At 41.6% G+C, this 19,467-nt stretch overlaps 1 protein-coding gene across 3 annotated transcripts in view; it reads left to right on the top strand.

The window, feature by feature from the left end:
- Positions 1-19,467, top strand: part of LOC141192955 (neutral amino acid uniporter 4-like) — a 271,000-nt gene that overhangs the window by 120,362 nt on the left and 131,171 nt on the right. The window lies entirely within an intron of this gene.

The raw sequence follows: 19,467 nt of genomic DNA, 5'->3' as shown, positions 1-19,467 counted from the left end.
GGCATTCCTTTGTAAATCCTCCACCCAAGTTTTGCTCTTTATTGGTTGCAGTCCTATTGGCCTTCTCGCTGTAAGACCACAATATAGTTATCGGTCTTTTCATTAAACATGTGTAGCTTTAACCCTTTGGAGACCCAATAATTTTTATTGGCTTTTTCATCACTACGTTCAAAAACTGCTTTTTAAGCGGAACAGTTCAGGTCACCCAAAGTGCCACCATTAAAATATAGAACCTTGACATTCCAAGCATGACCTTTATCGCTAAAAGAAGTGCTGTTATCTCTGCAAAACCAATTCATATTGTGGTCTCCAGGCATGTGCAGATTACCTAGCACAAGTCCGGGAGGAGGGGCGTCACTTACACCAGATTAGTCCATCCCCCTGGACATGACTGATGTCCCTTCCACTTGGAACGACGTCACGGGAGCGCTTGGAATCTTGCGCATGCGTGCCACTTGCTTTCTTCTTGAGCTTGGGCATACTCTTTCTGGCATCATCAGCGCTCCGAGGATTCCCAGGAAGGGGTGGGGTAAACTCTGCTTCATTGCATCATCATCTGGGAGGAGAAGTGATTACAATGTCTGAGGCCAGACTGTATCGAGTTGAAGTACCCTCCTCCAAAAAATAAAATTATTTTAGATCATTTGCGTATGCCTATGAACCATAATTGACATAAGTTAATTTTACACTTGTCTTGGAAACCGAGGACCTGCTTGGGAAGCTAGAATGGGACTCTATTGTAGTAGCGGTGTCTTGGGAGGATTTGGGGACTTTTGACTGGTTCACTTTAATTTCTCTGTTGACGTAGCCATTGTTGAGTTTTTTAGTCGGGAAGGGGTAAGATAGCTTTAAAGTCAGGAATTTATCATTTTCCCAAAACCTGCCTAAGTGAGGTGTGCAGGCCTCTTAATAAATTTGGTGCATTTTTGGACTACCCGTGGTCCATAAAATGTAGTGTACGCCTTTTATGAACAGGCATGGACGTCAGTTACGTTATACTCTTGTTTTCTGGGGTACATTATAGTAACTTTTGTTTCATTCAGATTGGTCTTTTTGTCTGTGTGCCCCGTTCATTTTATAAAAGTCTTTGGGACTTCCATTGAAGGTGAACTCATCACCTCTCGTGGCCGCCTGTTCCACTCATTCATCACCCTCACTGTCAAAAAGTTTTTTCTAATAACTAATCTGTGTCTTCTCCCTTTCAGTTTCATCCCATTGCTTTTCATATTTCCATGTACAAATGAGAATAAGGATGATCCCTCTACATTGTGACAGCCCTTCAGATATTTGTAGACAGCTATTAAGTCTCCTCTTAGACTTGTTTTTTGCAAGCTAATTCCCAGATCCTCTAACCGTTCCTCATAGGACATAGTTTGCAGTCCGCTCACCATCCTGGTAGCTCTTCTCTGAACTTGCTCCAGTTTTTCAATGTCTTCTTTAAAATGTGGTGCCCAGAACTGGACACAGTACTCCAGGAGGAGTAGAGGAGGGGATAATTACTTCCTGTGATCTAGACTCTATGCTTCTCTTAATACATCCCAGAACTGTGTTTTTGTTTACCTTTTTTGCTACTGCATCACACTGTTGACTCATGTGCAGTCTGTGATCTATTAGTATACCCAAGTCTTTTTCACACGTGCTGTTGCTTAGTTCTATTCCTCCCATTCTGTAGATGTCATTTTCGTTTTTCTTGCCTAGATCGTAGAATCTTGCATTTCTTCCTGTTAAATACCATTCTCTTAGTCGCTACCCATTGTTCAAGCTTATGTAGATCCTTATGATTCCTTTCATAAAGGCTTGTTTTTTATTGTTGGACAGGCGCTAATTTTCATTGTTATGGAATGATTTCCGGTTTTGTAAAATCCCTCTCTAACACAGCTACAGTTTGTTGTAAAAAAAACCCCTCAAACTCCAGCACTGAGTCTCTGGTGATACTAACAGTGTCTGTTGATGTCACGTTGAGAGCGCTGCAGTCAATAACTGAGCTCAGTGGCTCTGCCCGAGTTGGTGGCACAAGCTGCTCAGAGCCGCCAATCTCATGGATTGGTTGCAGTGCTGTCAGCGTGAGAGAAGCATTGCAGACAATAACGGACACCAGAAGCAGTGGCAGAGACTCAGCGCTAGACCCGGCGAGGGTCAATAATGCACAGTTTCAGTTTCTTTTTATTAAAAAAAAACTGCAGCCAAAAAATGGGGGTTTTCTGAAACCGGAAAATCCCTTTAACTTTTTTAACAGCGTATGCTATGAGGGCCCTTCAGCAGGACTCCCTGTGATTGGTTCATTAGAAGGTTCCAACAATGATAACCATCTGTAATGAAAATGGCTCTAAATTCTAAACCGTTCATGAAGGTGTCCAATAGTCTCCCCCCCCATTGTTGATGGAGCCATTAGGAAGGACGTGGCTTGCAGGAAAGACCTTGTAAAGTAGATAAAACTATTTCAATTAGACAGTTTCCAACCAATACATATACAGTAGTGTTCAAAATAATAGCAGTCCAATATGACTAACCTGATAATTCACTGTTTTTGGTATAAATTATATTACCACATGTCAAAACAATTTACCAGCTGGTGCAGTAGATTCTAAGAAAACCACCAGACTCAGCATTCATGATCTGCAGGTTTTTGAGTCTGTTTATTTGAATTAATTGAAAGGGGATGTGTTCAAAATAATAGGAGTTCAATTAGTGAGGTCAATCATTCTGTCAAGAAACAGGTGTGAATCAGGTGGCCCTTATTTAAAGTGCACCTGTCAGCAGGATTGTGCTTAGTAAACCACATACACTGTCAGGTGGGAGCCGTTACACTGAGTAAAATGATACCTTTGTTGATGAAATCCGTCCAGCGGTTCTTTTATAATCTTTACTTTAATTTCTGACATAATGATATGCATGTGCTCTCATTATGTATTCATGTATGCCTATCTCTGCCATGTGACAGGTCAGTGTGCTTTCAGTGACCTGCATACCATTTTACATACTGACTCTGTAATTTGTGTCACAAAGTGAAATTTACATTCCCCCCCCAAAATGGCCGTGGCCAGCGCATGAGCATTAGCATCTCACGTTTGCCGAGAGATGCTACTGCACATGCGCAGGCGCCATTTTGCTTTTGAAAAATTTATTTGGGTGCTGCAATATGGCGTGGGTGCGCTTTAAGGGTATGTGCAGACGATCCGGAGCCAGTTGCGGCCCCCAGGCTGCGGAAAAGCCACCTCCGGCTTCAGCTCATTATGCAAATGAGCGGCCGCCGGGGTTTTTTTTTCTCACAGGTGGGCTTTGCCCATAGAAGTTATATCTATGGGGAAAGCCCGCATGCTGACCAGCAGGAGGAAATAGACATGCTGCGGTCTGGAAAGACACACCGCATGTCTGTTTCCCCGGGTGTGCCGCAGACACTTAGTGGGCATGAGATTTGTATAAATCCCATCCACTATGCTGTAATATCTGGCGGCTGCGGATTGCACGCAGCGCACTTGCACTGCGTCCAATCCACAGCGAACACTGATCGTGTGCACATACCCGAAGCGTGAAGCCAGCACATGTTGTACATGCATTTTTCCTTGGAAGACTGAGAAAAATGGGTCGTTCGAGACATTGTTCAGTAGAACAGCGTACTTTGATTATAAGTTTTACCCTCTCCAATCAACTTTTTAAAGAAGTGCAGACAATGATAGGCTGTTTAGCTAAAATGATCTCCAATGGTTTCTTGGTTCCAGTCCAACAAAATTGAGGTTATGGAGTGACCAGCCCAATTCCCGGACCTTAATCCGATAGAACACTTGTGGGGTGACATCAAAAATGACGTTTCTGAGACAAAGCCAACAAATCCACCAAAAATTGTGGGATGTAGTCAAAGCATCCTGGGCTGGAATAACAGCTGACAGGTGCCAGAAGTTGGTTGACTCTATGCAACAAAGATGTGAAGCAGTTCTAAAAAACTGTGGTTATACAACTTAATATTAGGTTAGTGATTCACAGGAATGCTAAATCCTCAAAAAAAAGAGAGAGTACATATTGTGAGTTTGTAAAGACAAATGCAGACACTGCTATTTTTGAGAACAGTCTAATGTTAATTTTTTGTTTTCTGTAAAGTAGTTAAAAATTCTATACATTTCTCCATGTTTTGATTTAGAAAACAGTGTACAATGTTCCCAATGCATGGAAAGGAAAACTAGTATTAAGATTTTGTGCTTATCTCATGTTTTTGAACACACTGCTATTATTTTTGAACACTGCTGTATTACCTGTTCATCAGATCAACGGAGATTCTATCACTAGGACCACCACTGTACAGTTGTGATTTTTTCCTTTATATTTCTTCATATCTTGATATATTCAAAATTTTTGCAGTGAGATCATCAGGTTTGTAGAAAAAAAAAAAGACAAATATGATTTTGCGATACTCTGTTGGGTGATGTTTATGCTATATGTGTACATGTGTGGCCACCTAGTGCATGTAATGTGAATTGCATCTTGAATAAAGTTGTGATTGGATGTGGTGTTAATGTATTGAACTTGTTATAGTAGAAATTTGGTAACTAAATTCAAGCAAAGATAAGAGAAGACAGATCTGTGTGCAAGAGCGGTAGCCACTCCAACTGAGTGTGATTGCTGATTCTCCATACGGTTATAGCAGATACAGTCATATGAAAAAGTTTGGGCACCCCTATTAATCTTAAGCTTAATGTTCTATAAAAATTGGTGTTTTTGCAACAGCTATTTCAGTTTGATATATGTAATAACTGTTGGATACAGTAATGTTTCTGCCTTGAAATGAGGTTCATTGTACTAACAGAAAATGTGCAATCTGGATTCAAACAAAATTTGACAGGTGCATAAGTATGGGCACCTCACCAGAAAAGTGACATTAATAGTTAGTAGATCCTCCTTTTGCAAAAATAACAGCCTCTAGTCGCTTCCTGTAGCTTTTAATGAGTTCCTGGATCCTGGATGAAGGTATTTTTGACCATTCCTCTTTACAAAACAATTCCAGTTCAGTTAAGTTTGATGGTCGCCGAGCATGGACAGCCCTCTTCAAATGATCCCACAGATGTTCAATGATATTCAGGTCTGGGGACTGGGATGGCCATTCCAGAACATTGTAGTTGTTCCTCTGCATGAATGCCTGAGTAGATTTGGAGCGGTGTTTTGGATCATTGTCTTGCTGAAAGATCCATCCACTTTGTAACTTCATATTTATCACTGATTCTTGAACACTATTGTCAAGAATCTGCTGATACTGAGTGGAATCCATGCGTCCCTCAACTTTAACAAGATTCCCAGTGCCAGCATTGACCACACAGCCCCAAAGCATGATGGAACCTCCACCAAATTTTACTGTGGGTAGCAAGTGTTTTTCTTGGAATGCTGTGTTTTTTTGCCACCATGCAGAACGCCTTTTTGTATGACCAAATAACTCAATCTTGATTTCATCAGTCCACAGGACCTTCTTCCAAAAAGAAATTGGCTTCTCCAAATGTGCTTTTGCATACCTCAGCCGACTCTGTTTGTGGCGTGCTTGCAGAAACGTCTTCTTTCGCATCACTCTCCCATACAGCTTCTCCTTGTGCAAAGTGCCTTGTATAGTTGACCGATGCACAGTGACACCATCTGCAGCAAGTTGATGCTGCAGCTCTCTGGAGGTGGTCTGAGGATTGTCCTTGACTGATCTCACCATTCTTCTTCTCTGCCTTTCTGATGTTTTTCTTGGCCTGCCACTTCTGGCCTTAACCAGAACTGTCCCTGTGTTCTTCCATTTCCTTACTATGTTCCTCACAGTGGAAACTGACAGGTTAAATCTCTGAGACAGCTTTTTGTATGCTTCCCCTGAACAACTATGTTGAATAATCTTTGTTTTCAGATCATTTGACAGTTGTTTTGAGGAGCACATGATGCCACTCTTCAGAGGAGATTCAAACAGGAGAACAACTTGCAAGTGGCCACTTTAAGTAGCTTTTCTCATGATTGCATACACCTGGCTATAAAGTTCAAAGCTCCATGAGGTTACAAAACCAAAAAAAGTGCTTAAGTAAGTCAGTAAAAAGTAGGTAGGAGTATTTAAAACAAGAAAATGAAAAGGGTGCCCATACTTATGCACCTTTCAAATTTTGTTTGAATGCAGATTGCACATTTTCTGTTAGTACAATAAACCTCATTTCAAGGCAGAAACATTACTGTGTCCAACAGTTATTACATAGATCAAACTGAAATAGCTGTTGCAAAAACACCAATTTTTATAAAACATTAAGCTTAAGATTAATAGGGGTGCCCAAACTTTTTCATATGACTGTATATGGAATATAGGGCTCTGCCATTCTAGTAATTAGTTGGGTTTTAACCACTAGAATGGATGTAGTTGGTGGGAAAACCCTTTTCACAAAGGGCTAGCTGCCTTATCACTATACACTGTAGGGCACTTTAAAGAAGGCCTCCTCCCAGCAAAGTTTTTTTCCTCTTAATATATTGCAATCATCACATGATTTAGCACTGTGCACTTACAATTGCTCATTTTGCCTTTCTACCCAGTTAATTATTCTCTTTTCTCTGCTCTATATGTAAACAAGAATTCTCTTGTCCCTGCGTTTATCATTCCACTGTATAACTCCTGACCCAGCTGCTCTCTCCTCCTCCCCCAGGGACTTTTGCAGTGACTGATGACTCCTACAGGGAAAATTGACCTCCTGTTTCTACATAGTTTAGAAGGATTCAGCTAGTTAGTTTTTAATCACATGATGTCATAGACCTAATGGTAAAGAGAAGAATTAGCTGAGTAGAAAGGCAAAATGACCAATTGTAAGTGCACAGTGCTATATAACATGATGACTGCAATGTAGGAGGAGGAGTGCTTCTTTAAGCCAAATTTCTCTTCTAAAAGAAAAATAGAGAAAAATCTAATATATACAATCGTCTTATCCCGTCTCTGTCCTTCTGTCCAGGAAATCCCGCGTCGCTGATTGGTCTGGCCGCGGCCAATCGGCGACGCGGGATTTCAGAAAAAGATGGCGGCCGTTAGCGGCTCATCTGCCGCACGGTGGTCATTACTGAAAAAAAAAAAAAAAAATCAGGTAGTCTGGTCTTCTGCAGCCAATTACTGACCTCAGCATTGTACAGGATAGCGGTCAGAGACTGATCGAGACCAATTTTTTTATATCATCTTTTTTATATATATTCATTACCCTTAGAGCTTGTTCATATAGAACTTTTTTGTGTGTTTTTTTCCTATACTACAAAAAAAGGCTATGGCCAATCAAGGGCAGCATAAATTACCCCAATTTTTATGCAATTTTTGTGTGTTTTTGGTTAATGCGTTATTATAGTGCTAAGCCATTTAGATCTCAATGTAAGAAGTGCAGCAAAAACACTGAAAGAATGGACATGCTGCGTTTTTAATAGGAGCCAATATAATAGTAAGATATTCTTTGCTGACATTCTCTAACTATTACTGGGAAATAGTCGAAACTTTTCTATCACCACTGGATAATTTAGAATGTTTCTTTTTTTATGGTAGATAAATAGAATTGTATTGCCCTTTGTGTTCTTTTGTTGCCTCACATTCCAGGTCAGAAAGAAAAGAAGATCATTTTCATTTAAATTATTTAATTGAAAGTATCTTTTTGAAGTCATACAGTGCTGCTCACCATTTATGGAACCCCTTCATTTTTTTCATAGACTGTATAATATCTTTAGAAAGAAATGGAAATGTACCAAAGTTATGTCCCCAGGATTTTTTAATTAGTGGCCCAAAGTAATACAACAATAAAACATTGTTTTTCAACTTGCCTGTTGCAATTTCAAAGAAGAAACAGAATAAACAGTATGTGCAGCAATAAAGGCACCCATAATACTTGGTTGCACACCCTTTGGCATTGCTGACAGCCTCCAATCATTTCTTGCAGCCATCTATAAGCTTTTCGCACTTCTGTGCTGGAATTTCCTCCCACTCTTCTTTTGCAGTTTGTTCAAGCTCTTGAATGTTTGCAGGGTTCTTTTTCCTAATGGCTGTTTTCAGCTCACCCTAAAGATTTTCAATGGGATACTGAGGTCAGGACTCTTTACTGGCCATTTTAAAACAGTCCATTTATTCAACCATTCCTGTGAACTTTTGGATGTGTGCTTTGGGTCATTATCTTGCTGGAGGACCCATGATCTTCGACTTAAACCAAGTTTTCTTACACTAGGTAAGATATTTCGCTCTAAAATCTCTTGATAATTCTCGGATTTCATGATTCCTGTGATACGTTCAAGACCTCCAGTACCAGAGCAGCAAAGCAACCCCACAGCATTATGGATCCTCCACCATGCTTAACTATTGGTAAGGTATTCTTTTCCTTATAAGCTTCATTGCGCCGTCTGTAAACAAACTCTTGCTTTGCATTGCCAAAAAGCTCTATTTTTGTTTAATCTATCCACAGAACATTTTCCCAGAAGGATTGTGGTTTGTCAAGGTACTCTTTGACAAAGATAAGTCTTTCCTTTTTATGTATTTTCTTCAGCAGTGGTTTCTTCCTTGGCCTTCGCCCATAAAGCTCTACTTGGTTTAGTGTGTGGCATATGGTATTTGTTGAAACCATGACCCCAGACTGTTCCAGGTTGGCCTTCAGGTCTTTGGATGTTTGATGTGTTGTTTTCTTCACCATTTGCACCAACCTACGAAGACCTCTCTTGTCAATTTTCCTTTTTCCCCCACGTCCAGGGAGGTTCTTGACAGTTCCATGCTTGGCAAACTTCTTAATAACATTGTGCACTGTTGAAACTGGGATACCAAGGTCTTTGGAGATGACCTTATACCATTTGGAAGTCTTGTGTTTGCTAATAATAGCAGATCTGATGTCCACAGACAGCTCCTTTGTCTTCACCATTGTGACAAGGGAACATGGCCTACCATTTGGCTTTTTAAAACACTGAAGTCATCATTCATTGGCTAATTCATGTCACATGAGCACCGACAATTAATCTCTGGTGAATCTCTTTTATGATTTACCACAGATGCGTCAAAATGTGTTTCCATGCTAAATTAATGTAAAGGGCGCCAATACCAGTGACACAGCAAGCCTTAGGTTTTTCTGTTTTCCCTCCCATTGTGTTTTGTTTTAAATTATTGTTTATTATTTGCTCTTTTGTGTTTATCACTGCCCTTTTAACCATCCAAAAGAAAAAAAAAAAGAAAAATGCATATTCAGGGTCTGTCTGATTCAAGTATAGTCAAGTCAATCAATATATATAAAATTTGTTAACCCATACGGTGAGAGCTATAAAGAAAATAGAATATCAAGCTGCCAGGATTGCTTTTTTTCGATCGGCACCTCTTCACCCAAAAATCCAATACAAAACGAACAAAGCGTTGCATGTACCCCAAGATGATAACAATAACAAGTACTGCTCGATACACAAAAAAACAAGTTCTAACACAGCTCCAACATACAGGTTTGTTATCGCCATAATCGTACTGACCTAGAAAATCCAGTGGGCAGTCAATGCTGTTATAACATAACCCAAAACTCAATGGTGCAACAGCTTTTTCTACTGTTCTGCCTCATTTGGAATTTTATTTCCATTTTTCAACACCTTGTATGGTAAAGTGAATGGTGTTGTTCAAGACTACAACTTGTCCTTCTCACTATTATTCATATCTATCTATCTATCTATCTATCTATCTATCTATCTATCTATCTATCTATCTATCTATCCATCTATCCATCTATCTATCTATCTATATATATATATATTGTATTTTTCGGACTATAAGACTCACTTTTTTCCTCCAAAATTTTGGAGGAAAATGGGGGGTGCGTCTTATAGTCCGAATGTTGAGGATGGTATATGTATATACTGTGTGGGGGGAGCGATGGCGGAGGAGCGGGGCACAGGAGGCAGCAGCCGCCTGCTGCAGCCTACACTGTCCCCACTGCTAAAGAAAATGAATATTCACTGCTCCCCACGCCCATGTGGTCTTTATGACTCTGCTCACCTGTAGGTACTAATATTTTGGAGTTTTTCCCATGGATAAAATTTCTATAACCAATTGGGAAGAGTTGATACTGTTTAATGTCTGTTAGCCCAAATGACTAATCGGTGTTTGAATCTAGCAGTGGTAATCTGGGTGTTGGTCTGACCACTGGGACCCACACTGTTGCAGAAAATGAGGGTCCCAGAGTCTGTTGTAAGCCAGTCGTGCGTGCGCCATGTCCCCCCCCCCCCACATTTGTAGCAGTGGTGTGGATCCCAAAGGCCAGACCCCCCACTTTCCATACTTTGCACATTGCATTTGTGCATGTGATGTTCATCAGATTTGCAGTTTGGGTGGGACCAGCGGTGTGTGAGTGCTGAATCCTGGCTGACAGGTGAGACCTAAGAAATGAATACACAGAGAACTATACAAGATAATGAGATAAACATCAAGATGTGAATGTAAGTTAATTAACTGTTTGAACATTTCTCCGTTTCATTTTTACCCGATTCGAGGAGCCGCATATAAACAGCAGTCTCCAAAATAAATTGAAAGTCGTCATTTATAAGAGAAAAAAAAACTTGGCTTGTATTAAATAGAAAAGCATTTTGTAGGACAAGTCATTAATGCAGCCTCCATATCGACTCTGATTTATTTGGGCTTTGAAATATTTTGATTGCTTTTGTGAGTTCTAGTTTTATTCATGTCTTTGGAAGCACGTCGGAAATTATATTACGTGTTCATTTAGTTAATTTACCAGTGTAATTTTAATTAGCTCTTGCTCGCTTAAAGCTCGCTCATAGTCTTTATGTTGTTAATATTTTTCTTTCTTTTTTTTTTAGATTTATTACTTTTTCAAGTTTGTTTAGGGATTGTGTTTCGAGAACTACGGCCTTATGAATGACTACCATCTAGTAATACATTCATCTTCCAAGTAGACCTCTTGGAAGGTTTTTTCTGGGTAAAAAGATTATTTAAGTTTTGTGAAGCTTATGAGAAATTGAGAAATGTCATAATTTACTTGCTGTTAAGATTCTGTCCTGTTTCCGAGCTGTGCCATTTAGTAATTTAACCACCTGCTATAGTCCAAGAGGCGGGGCTTCAGGCAGCAGGTCTCAGATTGGTGTGCCATGATGTGTGATGTAATGGGGGGCGTGGTCTGTGATCCTCAGCAAGTTGTGCGTGACTGGAAATGTGCACAGTGAAGAAAACCGGGAGAGCATAGAAGCATGGAGAATCCACAGAGAACAAAGTAATTTTATAAACTTAGCCAGAAAGGATGGTCATGTGTGTTCCAAAGTCATAATTACATTAGAATAAATAAATATGTGAAGAGTTTTTGCTCGTCTACAGTGTCCAGTGCCTGTATGAAGCCTTTTGACTGTAGAAGAGTTTCAGGATAGCTAAGTGAAGAGGGAGGATTATTAGTACGGAAAAACAATGGACAGTGGTTTATCAATCTTGAGATGGTACGGGATTTTCAGGTTTGGTGTTTGTAGGTGGAGTGGACCGGCACTAAGATTAGAAGTGTGTGAGCTTTGAGACAGATACAGCACAACATCATGGAAAATGTGGTCAAAAGACAAAGAAGGAGAACTAGAAGGAAGTTCAGGTTGGAGGTTGAACTTGATGGACCTAGGTCTTTATTCAACCTACGCTGCTATGTTATTTACTAAACAGTAAAACACCATAAGGACTGCAGAGACTTCAGGGAGGCTAAAAAAGTGAAAAAAGGGTGGACCCCTTTTAAGGCATTTTAAAAGGGATCGTTATTTTTGGGAGTTTCTGTCTATTCTACATTATGGTTATGGTTCCTTAAATTCTCTCAATTCATACAGTTGCCGGTCATCTTTGTCTATTTCCACTTTTTCCAGACACGATTGTGGTTCTATTTGCTTTGTACAAAACTTGATTTTATTGAAGTTGTAGACAACAAAAGAAAAACAACCTGGCAAGGTTGAAATGTTCAGAGAATTACATAAAACGCTAACGCAATACATGCTAAATGTTCGTGAACAATCTCTAAAACCAGGGATTGAAGCTTGAAGAGGGCAATTTCCATATTCCAGGTGCCTTCTGGGAAAAGCGAAGAGTCTCCTTCAGCTAGAAGATCGTTGGGTACAGCCGGGACCAGCTGCTTGGAAAGCATCGCCAAACCAGGGATTGAAGCTTGAAGAGGGCAATTTGCATATTCCAGGTGCCTTCTGGGAAAAGCGAAGAGTCTCCTTCAGCTAAAAGATCGTTGGGTACAGCCGGGACCATCTGCTTGGAAAGCATCGCCAAACGGCGCGCGAATTTGTTTCATTTGTTTATCCTAGGGTATCACAAGAAAGAAGACAGACATCAAGTCAGCAGGGACAAGGAGCAGCATGGCAGATGTGACAACCTACATGGTGAGCTGCAACATGTGCTACATGTTCACAGATCGACCAGAAGCTGAAACCAACTTCACCTGCCAGAAGTGTAGACTACTGGCTCTTTTAGAAGAAAAGGTGCGGGGACTGGAAGAAAGAATTGCGACATTAAAACTCATCAAGGAAAATGAAGACTTCCTGGACAGAACAGAAGCGTCACTACTGGTCACGGAAAGTGAAGGAAGCGTCAGAGAACCTCCAGAGGCAGACAAGTGGAGGCAAGTGACCAAAAGAAGCAAGAAGACCATGGAGACACCACCAACCACACAACTGAGAAACAGATTCCAAGGACTTGTGGAGGACGAAGATGGCACACCTAAGGATGAGGAACTACCAGCAAGCAAAAAAGAAAAGAGTACCCAGAAACACCCAGAAGCGACAAGAAAAAGGACAGCCAAGAAGAGTGGTGGTGGTGGGAGACTCACTACTGAGAGGAACAGAAGCAGCTATCTGCAGACCGGACATAACCGCAAGAGAAGTATGCTGCCTCCCAGGGGCGAAGATCAAGGATGTTACCGATAGGATACCAAAGCTCATCAGTCCCAAGGATGTCCACCCATTTCTTCTGATACATGTTGGCACCAATGACACGGCAAAGAAGGACCTACCGACAATCTGCAAGGACTTTGAAGCATTGGGGAAGAAAGTAAAAGAACTGGATGCGCAGGTAGTTTTTTCTTCTATCCTTCCAGTAGACGGGCATGGCGTCAGGAGATGGAACAGGATCCTTGATGTGAACAGCTGGCTGAGACGATGGTGCAGACAACAAGGATTTGGATTCCTGGACCACGGTGTGAATTACCTCTATGATGGACTCCTTGCCAGAGACGGACTACACCTCAACAAACCCGGGAAACACACATTCGCCAGGAGACTCGCAACACTCATCAGGAGGGCGTTAAACTAGAAGAGGGGATGGGAAGAAAAACGCCGGACACGAACATGCAACCAGAGGACATACTAATGAAAGATATGAAGTGCGACAAAGAAGGTCCAAGACAAGATACTTGGAAGGGAGGTAAGAAAATTTCTAATACAATCCACAGGGAGAAGATTGGAACAAAACAAAATCGTGTAAACTGCGTGCTAGCAAATGCCAGGAGCCTGACAAACAAGATGGATGAACTGGAAGCAGAAATATCTACAGGTAACTATGACATAGTGGGAATAACCGAGACATGGTTGGATGAAAGCTATGACTGGGCAGTTAACTTACAGGGTTACAGTCTGTTTAGAAGGGATCGAAGAAATCGGAAAGGGGGTGGAGTCTGTCTATATGTAAAGACGTGTCTAAAGCCTACAATACGGGAGGATGTATGGGAGGGAAATGAGGAGGTCGAGTCCTTATGGGTGGAGATACATGGGGCAAAAAACAATGATAAAATTATCATAGGAGTCTGTTATAAACCACCAAATATAGCAGAAGCCACGGAAAGTCTATTAATGAGACAAATAGACGAAGTAGCAAAAAATAACGAGGTGATTATTATGGGGGACTTCAACTACCCCGATATAGACTGGGAAACCGAAAGCTGTAGATCTCAGAAAGGAAACAGGTTTCTGTCAATTATCAAAGACAATTATTTGTCACAACTTGTGCAGGAACCAACTAGAGGGACGGCCCTTTTAGACTTAATATTAACTAACAGGCCAGACAGAATAACTGAGGTGCAGGTTGGGGGGCACCTGGGAAATAGTGACCACAACATTATACAATTCCACATGTGCTTCAGTAGGGTGCCCAGCAAGGGAGTCACAAAAACACTGAACTTCAGGAGGGCAAAGTTTGATCAGCTAAGAGATGCCCTTCACCTTATAGACTGGGATAGTATCTTCAGTAATAGGAGCACGGATAGAAAATGGGAAATTTTCAAAACAGTCCTACATAGTCACTGTAGAAGGTACATACCTTATGGGAATAAAAGGGCTAGGAATAGGAGGAAGCCAATGTGGCTAAATAAGGAGGTCAAGAGGGCAATGAAAAACAAAAAAAGGGCTTTCGGTAAACTTAAACAAGAAGGCAGCGAGGAAGCGCTAATAACTTATAGGGAAAAAAACAAAATCTGTAAGAAACAAATAAGAATAGCAAAAGAGGAGACAGAGAGACTAATTGCCAAAGAAAGTAAAACGAATCCCAAACTGTTCTTTAACTATATAAACAGTAAAAGGATTAAAACTGATGGAGTTGGCCCATTGAAAAATAACCTGGGTAAAATCATAGAGGGCGATGAGGGTAAAGCAAACCTACTCAATAGCTTCTTCTCCACTGTTTTCACAAAAGAAAACAATTTATCGGAGGAAATGCAAAGTGATAAAGTAAACCCTCCGCTAAATATCACCCACCAAACCCAGGAGGAAGTTCAGAAACGCCTAAATAATATCAAAATAGACAAGTCACCAGGCCCAGATGGCATACACCCCCGGGTACTAAAAGAATTAAGTAATGTGATAGACAGGCCGCTGTATCTTATATTCAAGCACTCTTTATGGACAGGGACTGCCCCACTAGACTGGCGAGAAGCAAATGTGGTACCAATATTCAAAAAGGGGTCTAAAAGTGACCCTGGGAACTATAGACCAGTCAGCTTAACGTCTGTTGTGGGTAAATTGTTTGAAGGATTTCTTAGAGATGCTATTGTAGAATATCTTAATGATAATAACTGTCTAACTCCATATTAACATGGATTCATGAGAGATCGCTCCTGCCAAACAAACCTGATGGCCTTCTACGAGGAGGTGAGCTCACAGCTGGACCGGGGAGAGTCAGTGGATGTTGTATACCTTGACTTCTCCAAAGCGTTTGATACCGTGCCACACAAAAGGTTGGTATATAAAATGAGAATGCTTGGTCTGGGGGATAATGTGTGCAAGTGGGTAAATAGCTGGCTGAGTGATAGAAAGCAGAGGGTGGTTATCAATGGAGTAAGCTCAGGGGGTGTCAGGGTTACTAGCGGGGGGCCTCAAGGGTCTGTCTTGGGCCCTATATTATTTAATATATTTATTAATGATCTAGTGGAAGGGTTGCATAGTAAAATAGCAATATTTGCAGATGATACTAAACTTTGTAAAGTAGTTAATACAGATGAGGATAGGGCACAGCTACAGGAGGATTTAGATAAATTGGGGAGTTGGGCCAAAAAATGGCAAATGGGGTTCAATGCCGATAAATGTAAGGTCATGCACATGGGAAAGAAAAACAGCAGTCACCCATACATATTAAATGGGAAAACGTTGGGGAAATCTGACATGGAGAAGGACCTGGGCGTCTTGGTTAATAGCAAATTAAATTGGAGTGCCCAGTGTCAGGCAGCAGCTGCGAAGGCAAATAGAGTCATGGCATGCGTCAGAAGAGGAATAGGGGCATATGATGAGAACATTGTTCTTCCTCTGTATAAAGCGCTGGTAAGGCCGCACTTAGAATATTGTGCACAGTTCTGTGCTCCGGTGCTCAGGAAAGACATATTGGAGCTAGAGAGGGTACAAAGGAGGGCGACTATGGTAATAAAGGGAATGGAGGGACTAGAATACCCAGAGAGGTTGTCAAAATTAGGCCTATTTACGTTGGAAAAGAGAAGGCTTAGGGGAGACCTCATAAACATGTATAAATACATCAGGGGGCAGTACAGAGATCTCTCCCATGACCTGTTTATACCAAGGATGGTGACTAAGACGAGGGGGCACACTATGCGTCTGGAGGAAAGGAGGTTCCTGCACCAGCATAGAAGGGGATTCTTTACGGTCAGAGCCATGAGACTCTGGAACTCTCTGGGAGAGGAAGTGGTGATGTCCAACTCACTTAATGAGTTCAAGAGAGGCCTGGACGCCTTTCTTGAGAACAATAAAATTACATCTTATGCTTAGTGATAGTTAATTAATCCAGATTGGTGTCGGGAAGTGAATTTTTTCCTCAATGATGTCAATTGGCCTATACCGCATGTTTTTTTTTTTTGTTTGTTTTGTTTTTTTTTGCGTTCCCCTGGATCAACGCTGCGGAATAGCTGCAGTGCACAAGAAATAGGCTGAACTGGATGGACGCTTGTCTTTTTTCGGCCTTATAAACTATAAAACTATTGTAAATGGCTTTTTTTGAAAATATAAACAGATAAGTAAAAAAAAAACAACTAAGAAGAAGAAATGGTAAGTAGAAAACCAATGGAGGGATGAAGAAGGGAGGAGGTGGGGTTGGTCTGTGGCTCCATGCTTGCTCCAGTATTTCAAGATGCTTTGGGTAGTTTTATGGATGGCTCTACAAGTAGCTCCTTTTCTAGGAACTTTTTTACTCTTGGTTCTATAAAAAGAGATGGTTCCACCCAACTCTTGGTTCTTTAAAGATAGATGCTTCAACCCAACTCTTGGTTCTTTAAGGCTGAGTTCACACGATGCGTATTTCATGCGTTTCCGCGGCGTTTTTGCAGTTGCGTAAACACCGCGGAAATGCATGAAAAACGCATGGTAGAAGGGAAGCAATGTTCCCCAATGGAAATCCGCATGTGCTGTGCCCATGATGCGGATTTTTCTGCAGCGTGAACGCTGCGGTCAAAAATCCGCAGCATGTCAATTAATTTTGCGGAAACGCGGCGATTTCGCCGCCATTGACTTGCATTAGAACGCGCCAATTCCGCAAGACAGCATCTGTACTTGCGCTATTGGCGCGTTCTAATATGCGGATGGTACCCGGGTGTGGAGGAGAGGAGAGTCTCATCCACACCCAGGTACCATTAAAAAAAGCTGTAAAAAAAGAATAAAATAAAAAATAAATGTATTCTTACCTTCTGTCGGCCCGCACAGCGCTCCCGCTTGGTTCCCGGCACTTGCAGTGAGTTGTAGGACCTGCGCTGACGTCAGAGTCATGTGACGGGTCACGTGACGCTGACGTCGGCAGGTCTTTCAATTCAAAGTTGCCGGCAGCCGGGAACTTTGTAAAGCAGGACAGCGCGGGCCATCGGAGGTAAGTATATACACTCTCTCGGGTCACACTGTATAAATCCATGCTGTTTGCATGGATTTATACAGTGTGACCTAGTTGTCAAGCACTTTCCAGGTGATGCTAAAATCGCCTGGAAAGCGCTTGTCAATCTGCATGCGGAAACGCATGTGAATCTGCATGTGGATCCGCATGTATTCTGTAGGAAAAACGCATGCACAATCTGCATGCGTTTTTTCTGCCAGGGAGATGCAGAAATGATGCAGAAATTTTCTGCTTCATTTCTGCATCGTGTGCACATAGCCTAAAGATAGATTCTTCCACCCAACTGTTGGTTCTTTAAAGATAGATGCTTCCACCCAACTCTTAGTTCTTTAAAGGGGTTGTCCAGTACTTTATATTACCCCCCCCCAATGTATCCCATCGGGGCCCCTAAGGATTTTTGTAATTTCCTTACGTTGCAGTTACTGCCTGTGAGCAGCGCTATCACTGGCCGCTTACAGGCATCACATGACCCCCGGCTGCTGCCGGCTCCGACATCCGCTGATGTCATGACAAGTGCTGGCAGCAGCCGGGGGTCTTTGTCTTCCGCGTTCCAGTTGGATGCCAGGCTGTGGGCGGGGTTACCCCCCCCCCACCCCCGCGTCACACCAGGCATCCACCACGCGCTCTGCCTCTCCCCATTCATTGGGAAAACGCGTGGTGGATGCTGGGTGTGACGCGGGGGGTAACCCCGCCCACAACCCAGCATTCACTGCGGGGACCCCAGCGCTGAGTCACGCCTCACTTGTCGTGACGTCAGAGCGGGGTCACGTGCTGCCTGTGAGCGGCCACCGATAGCGCCACTCACAGGCTTCATCAGCAACATAAGGTATTTGCAAAAAGTCTTAGGAGCCCCGGGGGGATACATTGGGGGGGTAATATATAGCAGTGTACAACTTCTTTAAAGATAGATGCTGCCACCCAATCCATACGAAGTAGAAAGGTTAATTTTTCTAGAATTAGTTTGTGTGGTGGAACCTTGGGGGGAAATCAAAGTTTGGATGATCACTTTTTTTTGCTGCTGCTGATACTAAATGTAAAAATTTTTTAGAGTTTGTGTTTCATCTGTATTTACTGAGATCTACCCAGCCAAACTAGCCCCAGAATATATTAAAGGGCAGGGAGGTAGTCAGGTGTTTTAAGACAAAGTCTCTGATCCTCAGCCAGAATTCCCTTGTTACCTTCCTTGATGGTACTATTATTGCTAATTCAGTGGTAGATCTCCTTGTTGTCCACTGCATTCTCAAATATTTTGGCAACTCTAAAGTTCAATCATTTTAGTACTTTTTTTTTTTTATCTCCGTTATTGGCCTTTTCTAAATATTTGTTCTTGCTCTACCTAGTTGTCTTCTCTCAGCTTCATTTTTAAGTCTTGCTTACACTCCCTGACAGAAGTTATGTCGCTTATCCATGTTATATAAATGAAAGCTTATAACCCGACGATAAATTCATCCATTGGTTTTATAAATTATTCTTTTGAAAGCTGAAACCCTCCCAAATTTGGTTTAGGTTAAGAAAATAAATTGGCATCAATGCTGAAATATTGATCATTTAATGGACACAGAATGGTCCGATTTTGGCAAGACAAAAGTTTTGTCGCCCGCAGAAAGTAATGTGATATTCAAACAAATAATTATCTTAAAATACAAATATATGTGGCATAACATTGGTGAATGAAGTTGTGGTGCTATTAGAATCATATTTAATATTTTGTGTGACTTCCATGAGCTTGAAGGACTGCATCCATGCTGTTCAACAATGATTCATACAATTTATTAATGAAGTCATCAGGAATAGCAAAGAATGCAGTCTTACATGCCTCCCAGAGGTCATCTAGATTCTTTGGGGTTGTCTTCCAAGCTTCCTCTTTCATCCTACGCCAAACATGCTCAATGATGTTCATGTCTTGTGACTGGGCTGGCCAGTCCTTGAGCACCTTCATCTTTTTTGCCTGGAGGAACTTTGTTGTAGAGATGGATGTATGAGATGGAGCACCATCCTGCTGCAGAATTTGACCCCTTTTATGATTTGGAATGTAAGAGGTAGCTAATACTTATTGATATTTTAGGCTATTGATATTGCCTTTCACCTTGCAAATGTTTCGCACACCCCCATACTGAATGTAACCCCAGACCATG

Source organism: Phyllobates terribilis, unplaced genomic scaffold, assembly GCF_046119375.1.
Source record: "Phyllobates terribilis strain yellow unplaced genomic scaffold, ASM4611937v1 Scaffold_2__4_contigs__length_985480577, whole genome shotgun sequence".
In the NCBI taxonomy this organism is placed as follows: Eukaryota; Metazoa; Chordata; class Amphibia; order Anura; family Dendrobatidae; genus Phyllobates; species Phyllobates terribilis.
The sequence above is the reverse complement of the archived record's forward strand: the minus strand, read 5'-3'. Positions and strand labels throughout refer to the sequence as shown.